Source organism: Phaseolus vulgaris, chromosome 8 (genome assembly GCF_051622355.1).
Source record: "Phaseolus vulgaris cultivar YP4 chromosome 8, ASM5162235v1, whole genome shotgun sequence".
In the NCBI taxonomy this organism is placed as follows: Eukaryota; Viridiplantae; Streptophyta; class Magnoliopsida; order Fabales; family Fabaceae; genus Phaseolus; species Phaseolus vulgaris.
The window spans coordinates 19,262,360-19,274,491 of NC_143505.1; the positions used below are offsets into that span (position 1 = coordinate 19,262,360).

Consider the following 12,132-nt stretch of genomic DNA (forward strand, 5'->3'; position numbering starts at 1 on the left):
TGTTGATAAAAACAACCGATTGTTTCGACAAAACAACCGATTGTTTTTCTGATATCATCTTAAAACAGTTTTGGTTTTTTGTTTCCTTGATTCTTTTCTCTGTAATTCATTATACCTTCAAAGTTTGCGAAAATCCCTCTTAAACAATTCACCCCCCCCTCTCGTTTAAGGCCATATATTCTAACAATTGGCATCAAGAGCTAAGTTCTTGAAAGTTATTCAAGTTTTCGATCCTAAATCTTTTTTCTATGGTTGAAAAACTACCTTTTGGGGAGGGTGCCTCAATTAACAGGCCACCTATGTTTTGTGGACTGAATTATCAATTATGGAAGGTTAAAATGAAATTCTTTGTTGAATCTTTAGATAGAAAAATCTGGAATGTTATTACAAATAGCTATCTCATGCCTATATCTGAAAATGTTTCTTCTAAAAGAGAACATCTTGATTGTGTAGTTATGAACATCATTGTATCTGCACTTGATTCTAATGAATTGCTCAAGGTTTCAGAATGTAGTTCTGCCAAAGAAATGTGGAATACCCTTGAAGAGTATCACAAGAATCCAAGGAGTGCCTTGATGGACAAAGAAGAATCTTTTTGTTGAATCTTTCTCTTCAGAATCCAGAAAAGAGGTTTGTCTTATGGCAAAAGAAGAATTTGGATCAAGTCAAGTTGCTGGGAAGAAAAACTGTCAATACTCAAGTGATGAGAGTGAAGAGGAAACATTTAGGTTGCTGTTTAAGAAATTCAGCAAGTCCCTAAAGAAGAGAAAGAACAAAAGTGACTCATTCAACAGGTATGATAACAAGAAACCTACTGAGTTTAACACTAACAAATATACATGCTTTGGATGTGGTGAACAGGGTCATATTAAAACTGAATGTCCCAACAAAAAGAGGAAAAACTTCAAGAAGCATGAGAAGAAAGGAAAATCAAGAAGAGCTTATAATGATGACTCATCAAGCTCCTCTTCAAGTGATGAAGAAGAAGCAAATTTATCTCAAATGACAAGACAAGAAAGTGACACAAGCAGTGTAAGTTCAAGCTCTTCCATTAATGTTGAAAATTATAGCCAACTTCTTGAGGCCTTCAATGAGACTCATGAAGAAGCTAATAGGTTGGCCCTTTTGAACAATCGGTTGAAAGGTTTAAACAACTGGTTGGAAAATCGAGTCAAGACTTTGGAAGAAGAGTTGAACCATTCAAAAACAGATTTTGAAAGTTTGGAAATGATTTACCAAAACTCTTCTTGTAAGTGTGTTGATTCAAGTTCTTGTGAAAATTGTGAATCTCTTCAAAAGAAGGTTCACTATCTTTTAAAAACCATGGATAAGTTTTCCAAAGGCCAATCCAATCTTGAAACTGTTCTTGCTTCTCAAAAATGTGTTTTTGGCAAGGCTGGGTTGGGGTTTAATCCAAACAGCAAGAACAAATCTGTTTCAAAACCCTTTTCAAGTTTCTTTGAAAAACAACCTGTTGTTTTATCGAAACAACCGGTTGAAATTTGTCATTACTGCATAAAGGGGCCACACTATTAGATTCTGTAGAGTAAGAAGGTTTTCTATTCCTAAAGGTATTTTGAAATGGGTTCCTAAGGTTCCTACTAACATCATTGGACCTAAATTCATAAGGAGACCAAATCTTGCTTCTTAATCCTCTCTTGTAGGTATCTTTGGCAGTCAAGAATCATCTTTGGGCTTGAAGAATGACTGTCAAAGGGAAAAGTGACAAGAGTAAAGTCAATCTTTGTACCTACACTTTCAATTGTATATGTCTTGCAAGGTTCTTTGAAAGTCAAGAGACATCTTGGCACATGCATAGTGGGTGCTTAAAAGAGAAACTTCAAGAATAAAGAGAGTATGTGTGTTTTCATTTCTCATTTTATGTAAGTGTGCCTTGTGACCATATGAACATCTCAAAGTCTTCTTTTTGGGTGAATGTATTGAGGTTCTCTATGCAAAGGTATGAACAAATTGCATACTGCATTTTCATTAATTTAAAAGGTAATTTCTGGTTATGAAAAATGTCCTTTTTGTTGTCACAATAAAACAACTGATTGTTTTTTGAAACAACCGATTGTTTTTCCTCTGGCACCTTTGTATAACGCTGTCAAGTTTGTTTATGCATGATTAAACCTATTTCTCTTTTTCAAATCTTGCTTTTGGACAAATATACATTGAGTGTGCCTCAAAATTTGATAATAAAAGTTATATCCACTTGTTTTCTTGAAAGCTCTATGACATGTTCTATTCTTGAAATGTCAAAATTGTTTGTACTGCTGGACTACTCTATTATCATTCTGATTTCTGCTTTGTACAACCCTTCTCATTGTCTATTTGTAGATCAAATAGGGGGAGAAGTTTATGCTTGATTTGGTTGTATAGTTAGCTTTAAACATGTGCATTATGTTGTTGCTTCTCTGCACTTGAAAGCACTTGATTACATTAATTTTTTTCTGGTTTTTTTTGCTAATGTTGTATATGCAGAAAACTGGTTTGTGTGTGTCTTGTTATCTTGCTGCTATACTTTATTTGTATATGCATCAATTCTGTGTTACATGACCTTTCAAGTACAGGTGCTATGTTGAAGACTAATCAAAGTGATGTTTATAGCTTAAGAGCATACACCTTACTCATATTCCTGACAAGTCAAAATTCATGAGATATGTAAAGTATGTTGTACATGTTCATCCTATGCTTTTGGCTTCATAAGACCAAATGAGATTCTAAACATGCTTGAAGTAATGCAAAGGTATGAATGTATTTCATTATGCATTTCCCATCACTTTGAAAGATGATTTGCTTTGAAAAAATAACTTTTTTTTTGCTGTCTCAGAAAAACAACCGATTGTTTTCACGAAACAACCGATTGTTTTACCTCTGACACATTTGAATAAAGCTGTCATGATTTCTTATGCATGATTACAACTGTTTCTTTTCTTTCATAACCCATTTTGAGTCAAATATGCATTCCTTGTGCCTCTGAATTAGATCATAAAGAGATATATTCTTTGTTTTCCTTGAAATTCAAAGCTTTTTATGAATGGCAACCACATTGGTGGTCATGGGGTTGATGAATATTTGTGAATGTATCTTTGGATTATCTGGAAGGTTTGCTCTTAACAAAAGAGAGAATGTGTCTACCAAATCCACCTCTTGAGCAATCATTTGACCAACTTGAATTGCTGGATGAAGAAAAGATAGGGGGAGAAATTGTGGTCTCCTTGCTGAAATTTCTAGGGTCTATGGTACTTTGATTCTGTTGCTGTCATAGCTTTGATACACCATAGATTTTGCTGCAATTCTGATATGGTATCAAAGATTTGTTGCTACAATGGTGCTGCTACAACACACAAGTTTTCTAGTTTATCATGTTACTGTTATATGCTAGTTTTCAATGCTGGAAATTCAATTGTTTTTATCCCTTCTTTCATTCTATTTGAGAAGACAAATAGGGGGAGAATTGTGTGGTTTTATGTGTTGTAATGCTGCTGCTACACTATGGTGCTATCTGGTTTTATCATGGTTTAAATTCTGATGCTGCCATGCTCTTATTCACCATAGTTCTGCTGCACACAAGTCTCATTTTGGCACTGGTTTTTATGGTCATTTGACTGGTTTTTCTGCTTAAAGGCTTATGCAGAAAACTAGTTTTGTGTGCCTTGGTATCTTGCCGGTATACTTGCTTTGTATATGTACAAATTTTGTTTTGCAGGACCTTTCAAGTTCAAAAACAACAACACAAACAAACCAGGGATTTGTCTTCATCAAAGAGGGGGAGATTGTTGAACAAGATGCTTTGATGTCTCCAAATCCAAGAGGAAAGCTTGAAGACCTTGCTGTTGGGTGTGTGTGTGTTGTCTAGTTGTTTGAAACTTGTTAATTCACTCCTTAAGTTGATCCAAGTTCATTTGAATCTTTAACCTTTTGAAAATATGTGTTTTCTAAAAAACTGTAAAAAATTCAACAGGTTGTTTTACCTTAGCTGTTTTTGAAAAACTTGGTTGACTTTGCTGTCAAACCAAAACAATCGATTGTTTCGACAAAACATGCGATTGTTTTCCTGCAAACCTTAACAAAATTCTGTTAAGCGGTTTTAATATGTTTTAAATGATCCTAACTAACTTGGCTCCTTTATTAAATGCTTTTGACCACTTGGTGGGTCTATATAAAGGTGATTTTCCGCTCTTAATCTTAAAGTAACAGAAAGACTTTATCAAAACAGTTTTTCCAAGATTTGAAAGAGCTTTGGATCATTCTTAAGTGGGTGGAATAGGATTGGGTTGTAATTTTGAACTTTAATCTTTGTAATACCTAGGTGTATTCTATTCCCTTCTTCCTTGATTACTGTATTTCTGTATTGGTGTTGCCAAGGAGTGTTGTGTGTTCTTGAGGGGTTCAAGATCAACACTCTTGATGTGGTTTGCCAAAGGTAGTGTGTTTCTTGAGGGGTTCAAGGTCACTACTTTGGTGTGTGGTGTGTGTAATCTAGTTTTGATTGCATAGTGGAATACCCAGTGATTTTTTGGGACTGGATGTAGCTGTTGGTGTAAGAGTGAATCAGTATAAATTGCTTGTGTGCTTATCTCTTACCCTTAACTCTTTAAATTCTGTTTTTAAGTTGTTTTTATAAACTACTGATAAAAACAACCGATTGTTTTGACAAAACAACCGATTGTTTCGACAAAACAACCGATTGTTTCGACAAAACAACCGATTGTTTTTCTGATATCATCTTAAAACAATTTTGGTTCTTTGTTTCCTTGATTCTTTTCTCTGTAATTCAGCGTTGAATTTCATTATACCTTCAAAGTTTGCGAAAATCCCTCTTAAACAATTCACCCCCCCCTCTCGTTTAAGGCCATATATTCTAACACTTTTCATGTGCTTCAGCAAGTTCAATCTTCATTTTGTCAAACCTAACAAAAGAGATACTAATTGCACTTTTTTCTTTCATCATTTTCCCAATCAGAAGAGTCTGACTTGAAAGTTCAATAATAGAATCAGCCAAAGAAGCGACATTTGATGCCTTAAGCATGTTATACGAAGATTCGTTAATAGAAGTTTGGATGAACTTTGAAAATTTAGTAGTAGCAGCAAAGATTGATTCTGGAAGTAATTGTGTTGAACCTCCCTCAACATGACGATGAAGCTGATAGGATGAATGAGATCTCTTGCCACTTCGATCTCTTTTCTTGTTTTTCTTTGAAGGACCAACAGTACGATCATCATTCAAAGGCTCAATGGCTTCGACCCGAGAGAAAGGTTCAACCACTTCTACTTCTGGCGCATGCTCAACAACCGGTTCAGGACGAGGAATTACATCACTCGTTTTGCTCATAAGTTTTGAGAAGTAAGAACGCGCTCTCGGATTAGTGGTTGCCATTAAATATGAAAATCAATAAAACATTTAGCAAAATTAAGAATCTCTTGCTATGTAGCAAAAGTGTGAACAAATACATACCAATGAAATCTTTTCGCGGAGTTTTTGAAGTGTATAACCGTAACAAAGTGCGAGTGGGAATCTGGTAAGAGAAGTGACTGAAAACCTCAATTACACGACGATCATCAACATCCATAGAGTGGTATGACCAAAAGTTAAACTTCAAAGGTTCATTAGTCCAATAGAAAGGAAATTTAGGGGTATCACCGTTAAAGAAATATTTCTTTCCATCTTCCTCTATCAAGACCTTGAAAAAACCTCCTTTAAAGTCCTTATATGAAGAAGTAAAGGGCTTGAGAAAACAAATTATAGGTTTACTAATTAAGGATAACTAGCCTGGTTGTTTACCAAATTCTATTTATAGTAATACAAAAAAGATTTTGGGCTAGGAGAAAGTGACAATAATTATTTACACAAGAAGCTAAAAGCTTGTATAGAAGCTCAACCATTCGGATGGAGTTGGGTGGGAGAAATATTAAGAAAATTGAGTACACCCATTTGGAAATCATTGAATGGAAATCGAATGTGAAGATCACTAAAAAAACAAGCATAAAAATAAAAAAAATTCACTTTTTTCATTTTCACGACCATGCCAAACGTTATCAACATTCTCGGCACGCTGAAAAGAAATTATATCCTCATTAATATTAGAAGAATAGATTTGGGTGTTAGAAAGAAAATCACAAAGCTCATTAGAGGAACGATACTGAGAGAAAAATTCTTGGACTTTAGAATTAACCCAGTTGTAACCAGGACGATGGGTTCTTTGTGGTGCAATCCTTTCGGCTTTGTGGGGTACGACAGCAGTAGCGGCTTCATTCGAATCTTTCATACATGAAAGAGTAACAAATGAGGACTTGGATTCCAGATTTTGCTCAGTTCGTACCACTCGTCCAGTAGATTCACAACTTTGAAAAACCGGTAAATTCATCAGAAACGGAAACAGAGCTCAAAATAGACATTATACCTTTGAAATAATTTGCTAGATCTCTCAGAAAAGAACAAGATAAGATAGTACCCAAAATAGCAAATGAAGCAAAGTATTTATAGTGGAAGTAAAACCCTAAAATTTGAAACGTCATAACATCTCAAACCGTTAAATATTTTTCATCTAACGGTTGAGTGAATCGTTCACATCAAATCATTTGTTCTGATCAAGAAAAAACACACAAAACGAGACATTTAATGCAAAATCAAAATGATTTCTAAAAAAAAAGATTTCTGGACACATTTCATAATATTAGGCATAAAGATTTTCTAATGTAAATAAAAATCTTTATGCTTGGGGGGCTAGTGTACTACCAGGATCGAGAGGGATAACCGAGAGTATATACCGAGAAGTTATACCGAGAACTATATATATAAAGGATAAAACAAACATATATACATAATCACTATAGCAAGGCCCAAATCAATAAGAGTCCAAATTAATGGGTGTGTATAAAATAATAAAGAGGTGCACAAGAAATGCCCAAACAAGGTATAAGCCCAATAAGAAAACCCTATAAATAGAGGATCGACCCAAGAGGTAAGGTAGAGTGAATTTTATCTGATGAATGTAAAACTATTTCTGACTTTGACATCGGAGCGCCTTGCAGGTACACACACCCATCTTTGAGAAGAGAAGCTGAAAGTCCAACCTGGAGAGAAGTCAAAAGTCCAACATGGAGAGAAGCCAAAAGCCCAACCTGGAGAGAAGTTGGAAGCCCAAATCCAAGAGATCGACTAGAGAAGTCTGTGTTGTCAGCTTGTTTAAGTGTTCTCAATCCTTTTTGTGAGAACAGTCTCAATATATCAATGTATAGTTAATAAATTTTATGTGAAATAATCCATTAAGTTGTTCTTTGTAATTTTGAGAATCATTTAAGAACCACGTAATCAATTTAAAAAAGATATAATTGATTATCTCGTAATTTCATTATTGATATGTGTATTTATTAATTGTATGAACTAATAATTTATTAAGTTGTTTCAATTGTATTTTGAGATATAATTTATTATCATTAAATTTAATTGATTAAGTTTTTTTAAGATTGTTTCATTTAATGTTTTTTGTGCTCTTCTGGGTTTAACAATTTACAAATTATATTATATTTCTTACTTACTCAAGAAACAGTTTAAGAAACCGAGTAGCATTAATTTTATATATTTTAGTAAAGTTTTCTTCCATCAAGAAATTTGGTGACTTAGACTCTTTTATATATAATAATAAGAATTTTATATCAGTAGAGAATTATTCATATATTTTATATATTTATTTATTAGTTTTTCACGAGTCAATATTCTATAAAAAATATCCCAAAATCTTCGTGAACATTTCTTATTAAAGAGGTTTTGTTTCTACTTGTACAACAAGTACATATTAAAAAAAAATACGAAAAAGAGTGAAATCTTTGTAAGTCTTAAATATCAATTTTAATAAACTTAACACACAATACATAATGCGGGTCAATGATTTTACCTATATTCCATACGACTTAATCTCACTTTATGACACATGGATTCACATTCCACTTATGATGATCCACTTTAAACATCAAAAGTTACTTGGAAAGTGATTAGGTAGTTGAGTATTTTTCATAAAAAACATTGACACAATCATAATTAATTTTTTCGATAATTCTGGTCATCTACCAATAAAAGGGGATGCTAACTACCTAACATTGGCGATGCTGAACAAGTATTGGACAGTCCCAAGTTTGACCAATGAATATCTTAGTCCAGAGTGTTATTCTGAACTATCTAGATATTCACCTATTTGGTAACTTTTTTAGACCACACCCGGTCTCTGCCTTTCATTTCGCAATGTACCAAAGTGTGACTTACTAAATACAAAAACTCATACATTAACATGGTCTTAACTCAATGCAATGAATTTTATGACTTTTTCTTCTACACTGACATATTCTTTTGCACTTTCAAGAATCACATAACATGGTGACTTTTAAGATATGTCACATTTGTCTTACCAATAATTTATACACATCATTCAAAAAGATAAAAAAAAATAAAACATGTAAGTAACTTTCTTTTATCCAAACTTATTAAATAAAAATAATAATTACTGTTATTTTATTTTAATTATTACTTTATATATTTATTTTGAGTTAAAAGAATTACATTTCAAATAAAATAAAATAAAATAAATATTAAAGCAAGAACTTTAAATAATTAGATATGAATCAATATATTATAGGAAAATAGAATAATAAAAATATAAATAAATAAATAAGACTAATGTGCAGGTAAAATAAATAAATAACTAAATATGATCAATGTGTAACTAGAGAGAAAAATAAATAAAGAGAACCAGATTGTGACTAAAAATAAAAATAAATAAATAGGACAATTAAAGATAAAAATAAAGAAATAAATAGTACGAATGTGTAAATGAAAAAAAAAATAAAGAAATAAATAGAACAAGTGTGTAACTAGAACTAAAAGTAAATAAATAAAATTAATGAGTGTATAAGTTTATTGAAATTACTATAAAAGAGTTTAATCTTACTTCGTGTCTTACCTTTAATTGGAGAGATATATCACAAGTAAAGCTTCAAGTGTGAAGATTGAAAACCTCCTTACTCCAAATATCCTTTTTTTTTTCTCTTTTTTTCTCCCTTTCTCTCTTTTCTTACTCTACTAGCTTCCCCTTACCTTCTTCCCTTCTTCCTTCACTTTCTCTTCCAATCCACTTATCTATAAGCCGTTTTTTTATAAAAGTATGATGAAATTCTTTCATTAACGATATCCATCTTATCTTATCTATTTTATTTTTTATTCCTTCTTATCTATTAGAAGGTTCTTAAATTATTGTAGTTGATAATTAATTATTATATTTTCATAATTAAATAAATAATTTAATTTTTTTATCATTTTTATTTTATTTAGTTATAATATTTCGTAATTTTTTATTTATTTATTTTTCAATGTTCATACTTTATCTAGATAGAATACGACACATATATATACCAAATATAAATTTAATCATAAGAGTTAAAATATAAGATTTTCTAACTCTTAATTATTTAAAATTAAAAATAAAATAATTAATATAATTATCTAAAATTAGGAATGTTACATTAAGTCAATGACAAATATATGTACAATTCTAAAATCTTTTATGCATGTAACTTGTATCTTTTATCTACTTCTTAATACATTTCTTATTTCTTTTTGTTAGAAACTCAAATCTTTGTTCAATTTGTTAATAAATAAACAAAAGTGTAAAACATCAATTCAATATTTTTTTTTTATGTACAATCTATTTTTACTTACAACCATTACTTATGAAATTCTATCGCAAAGCAAACCAATATCTTGAATCTTATAAGATATTTTACAATCTCTTGTGAAATTTTATCACAAGAAAACCTTGATCAAGAACCAACAACACAAAATAATATAGAAAATAACAAGACTACATCAAAAGTTAGCTAAAAATTGTAAAATAGAGATGCATTGACCTTCAAGATAAGAGTATCGAGTTATAAGGTAATATGATGATTGACTCTAAATGATATATGAGTTTAGTCAGATCGTTTAACATGGAGGAGAAGTTAGACAATCTTGTACGTGTTGTTATAATTGTCTTAACGATTTTTTTGTTTTGAATGATCTTTTGTTACTTCTTCTGCATAGAGTCTATATATAGAGCTTTCTTGTGATCTTTGTAAAAACATCGTTGTATGAGAGTTCTTTGTGTATAGAAAGTATTTTCTTCAATCTTGTTATTGGTGAGAACTCAACAAGTAACATCATTCTTGTAAAAAAAACTTAAAAAAATGTTTTTCAAAATACAAAACTCTCATAAGAGTTTTGAAAGATTTCATGTGTATTAAATATTAAGCTAATTTATATTTAAAAAAGTAAAAAATTTAACTTTATAAGTATGCGATTAAAGTATTTTCTAATAAACTAAACTAAGTTATGCAAAGTCTTATAACATTTTATTTAGTTCAAACAACATTTTAGTAATTTAAAATCACTTTAAAGTTGTTTTTTAGTTTTAGTTTATTAAATTGTGTTTTAATCGATTAAAATGTCTCCACTCCACTTTTTGAAATCTTTAAGTAATTTTAGTTTATTAAAACAAAAGTAACCAATTAAATTTTTCTATTTTGCAAACTATAACAAGTTTATTTATTTTTATTGAAATACACGAAGGCTCAAAACACTTTTATATGTCATTTAATATCAAATCTAACTAAGATCAAAGAATGAAAGCTAACTTAAAACACATTAAACATAAAAAAAATTACAACTAAAACATTAAATTAATTCTAAGATTAACTATTTAATACATTAATCGTTATTTTAGCCTAAAACGCTAAGAATTTTTGTGTCTTGTTTAATCTTGATCTTCAATAGTTCTTTTTATAATTGTTCATCAGAGATCTTATCTTATAGTATGATTAATTAATTTATGATTTTATTCCATTGATTATTTTATTGATTTTATTAATTATTAATTTAATTTGATTGTTCTCTAAGCCAAGTTACTTGAATTAGGATATTGTGATGTGTCTAAATTTATTTATGTAATTAGTTTTGTTTAATTATAAGAGATATTATCGATCGCTCTTAAGTTATGTGTGATTATATCTTAATAATAATTTTATAATTTCTTTAATAAACTTGACCAAATGAGTCTGAATAAAATATATCCTTTTATAATCTTTTAGAATTAGAAATAGAACTATTTAAAAAAAAATAAAAACAAAAGTAAAGAATAGAATCACCAAATCTAAATAATTCACAGTTCACACGTAACATAAGGTTTTATAAGAAGAGAATACAAATAATTTAAACTTATTGAAATCTCAACCATTGAATGTTGGGAAAACACCACATTTAACAAAAGAAAATTATAAATTTTGCTGGAAAGGAATAAAAAATTATTATAAACTATATTTAGATCGTATTTGAATTGGGGAGGAGATGGGTCAAAATTTAAGGGAGTATTATTTTATTTATAGATGGTTGTATGAGAACAAACATGCAACTCACCCTCTCTCTAACTAAGTAAACATACCACTAAAAACAAATACCAGCTTAAACTTTTGTTAATTATATATATATATATATATATATATATATAATATGGTATTCTTTAAATTAAAGATATAATTATATGAAGAATCTCGATATTTAGACAATCCGAAAGTAGATGTGCCAAAATACAACCATCTATCAAATAAAATAATATAACAACACTGAAATAACCCCTAACATGAAATGAAATACCAAAATAATAAAATTGTGTAAATGTGTGTGTGCAAGAATTTTACTTTGGGTCACCACATTTTTAAAGGGTCATGACATGACAAATAATAGGAACAATCTTCACATTATTCATCATCCAACAAAAATTAAACAACATCAATCTTTTCAAAATAAACCAATTAAGAGAAAATGTATTCTGTAAATGTTTGTGTGCAAGAATTTCACTTTGGGTCACCACATATTGTTATAGGGGTTACCACATGACAAATAAGAGGGACAAATTTTACATTATTTATCACCCAACAAAAATTAAACAACATCAATATTTCAAAAATAAATCAATAAAAAAAAAATATATTTTATAAGTGTGTGCAAAAATTAGGGATAAACTTTACATTATTCATCGTCAAAAAAAATATTAAACAACATCATTATTTAAAAATAAATCAATAAAAAAATATATAATATCA

At 30.1% G+C, this 12,132-nt stretch overlaps 1 long non-coding RNA gene across 1 annotated transcript; it reads right to left on the reverse strand.

The window, feature by feature from the left end:
• Positions 1 to 5,997: 5,997 nt before the first annotated feature.
• Positions 5,998 to 9,087, reverse strand: LOC150025490 (uncharacterized). The gene is made up of 2 exons (XR_016515247.1): positions 8,961 to 9,087; positions 5,998 to 6,348 (listed from the first exon to the last, which is right to left on the reverse strand). It is a non-coding gene; the product is annotated as an uncharacterized LOC150025490 (long non-coding RNA).
• Positions 9,088 to 12,132: the final 3,045 nt, after the last annotated feature.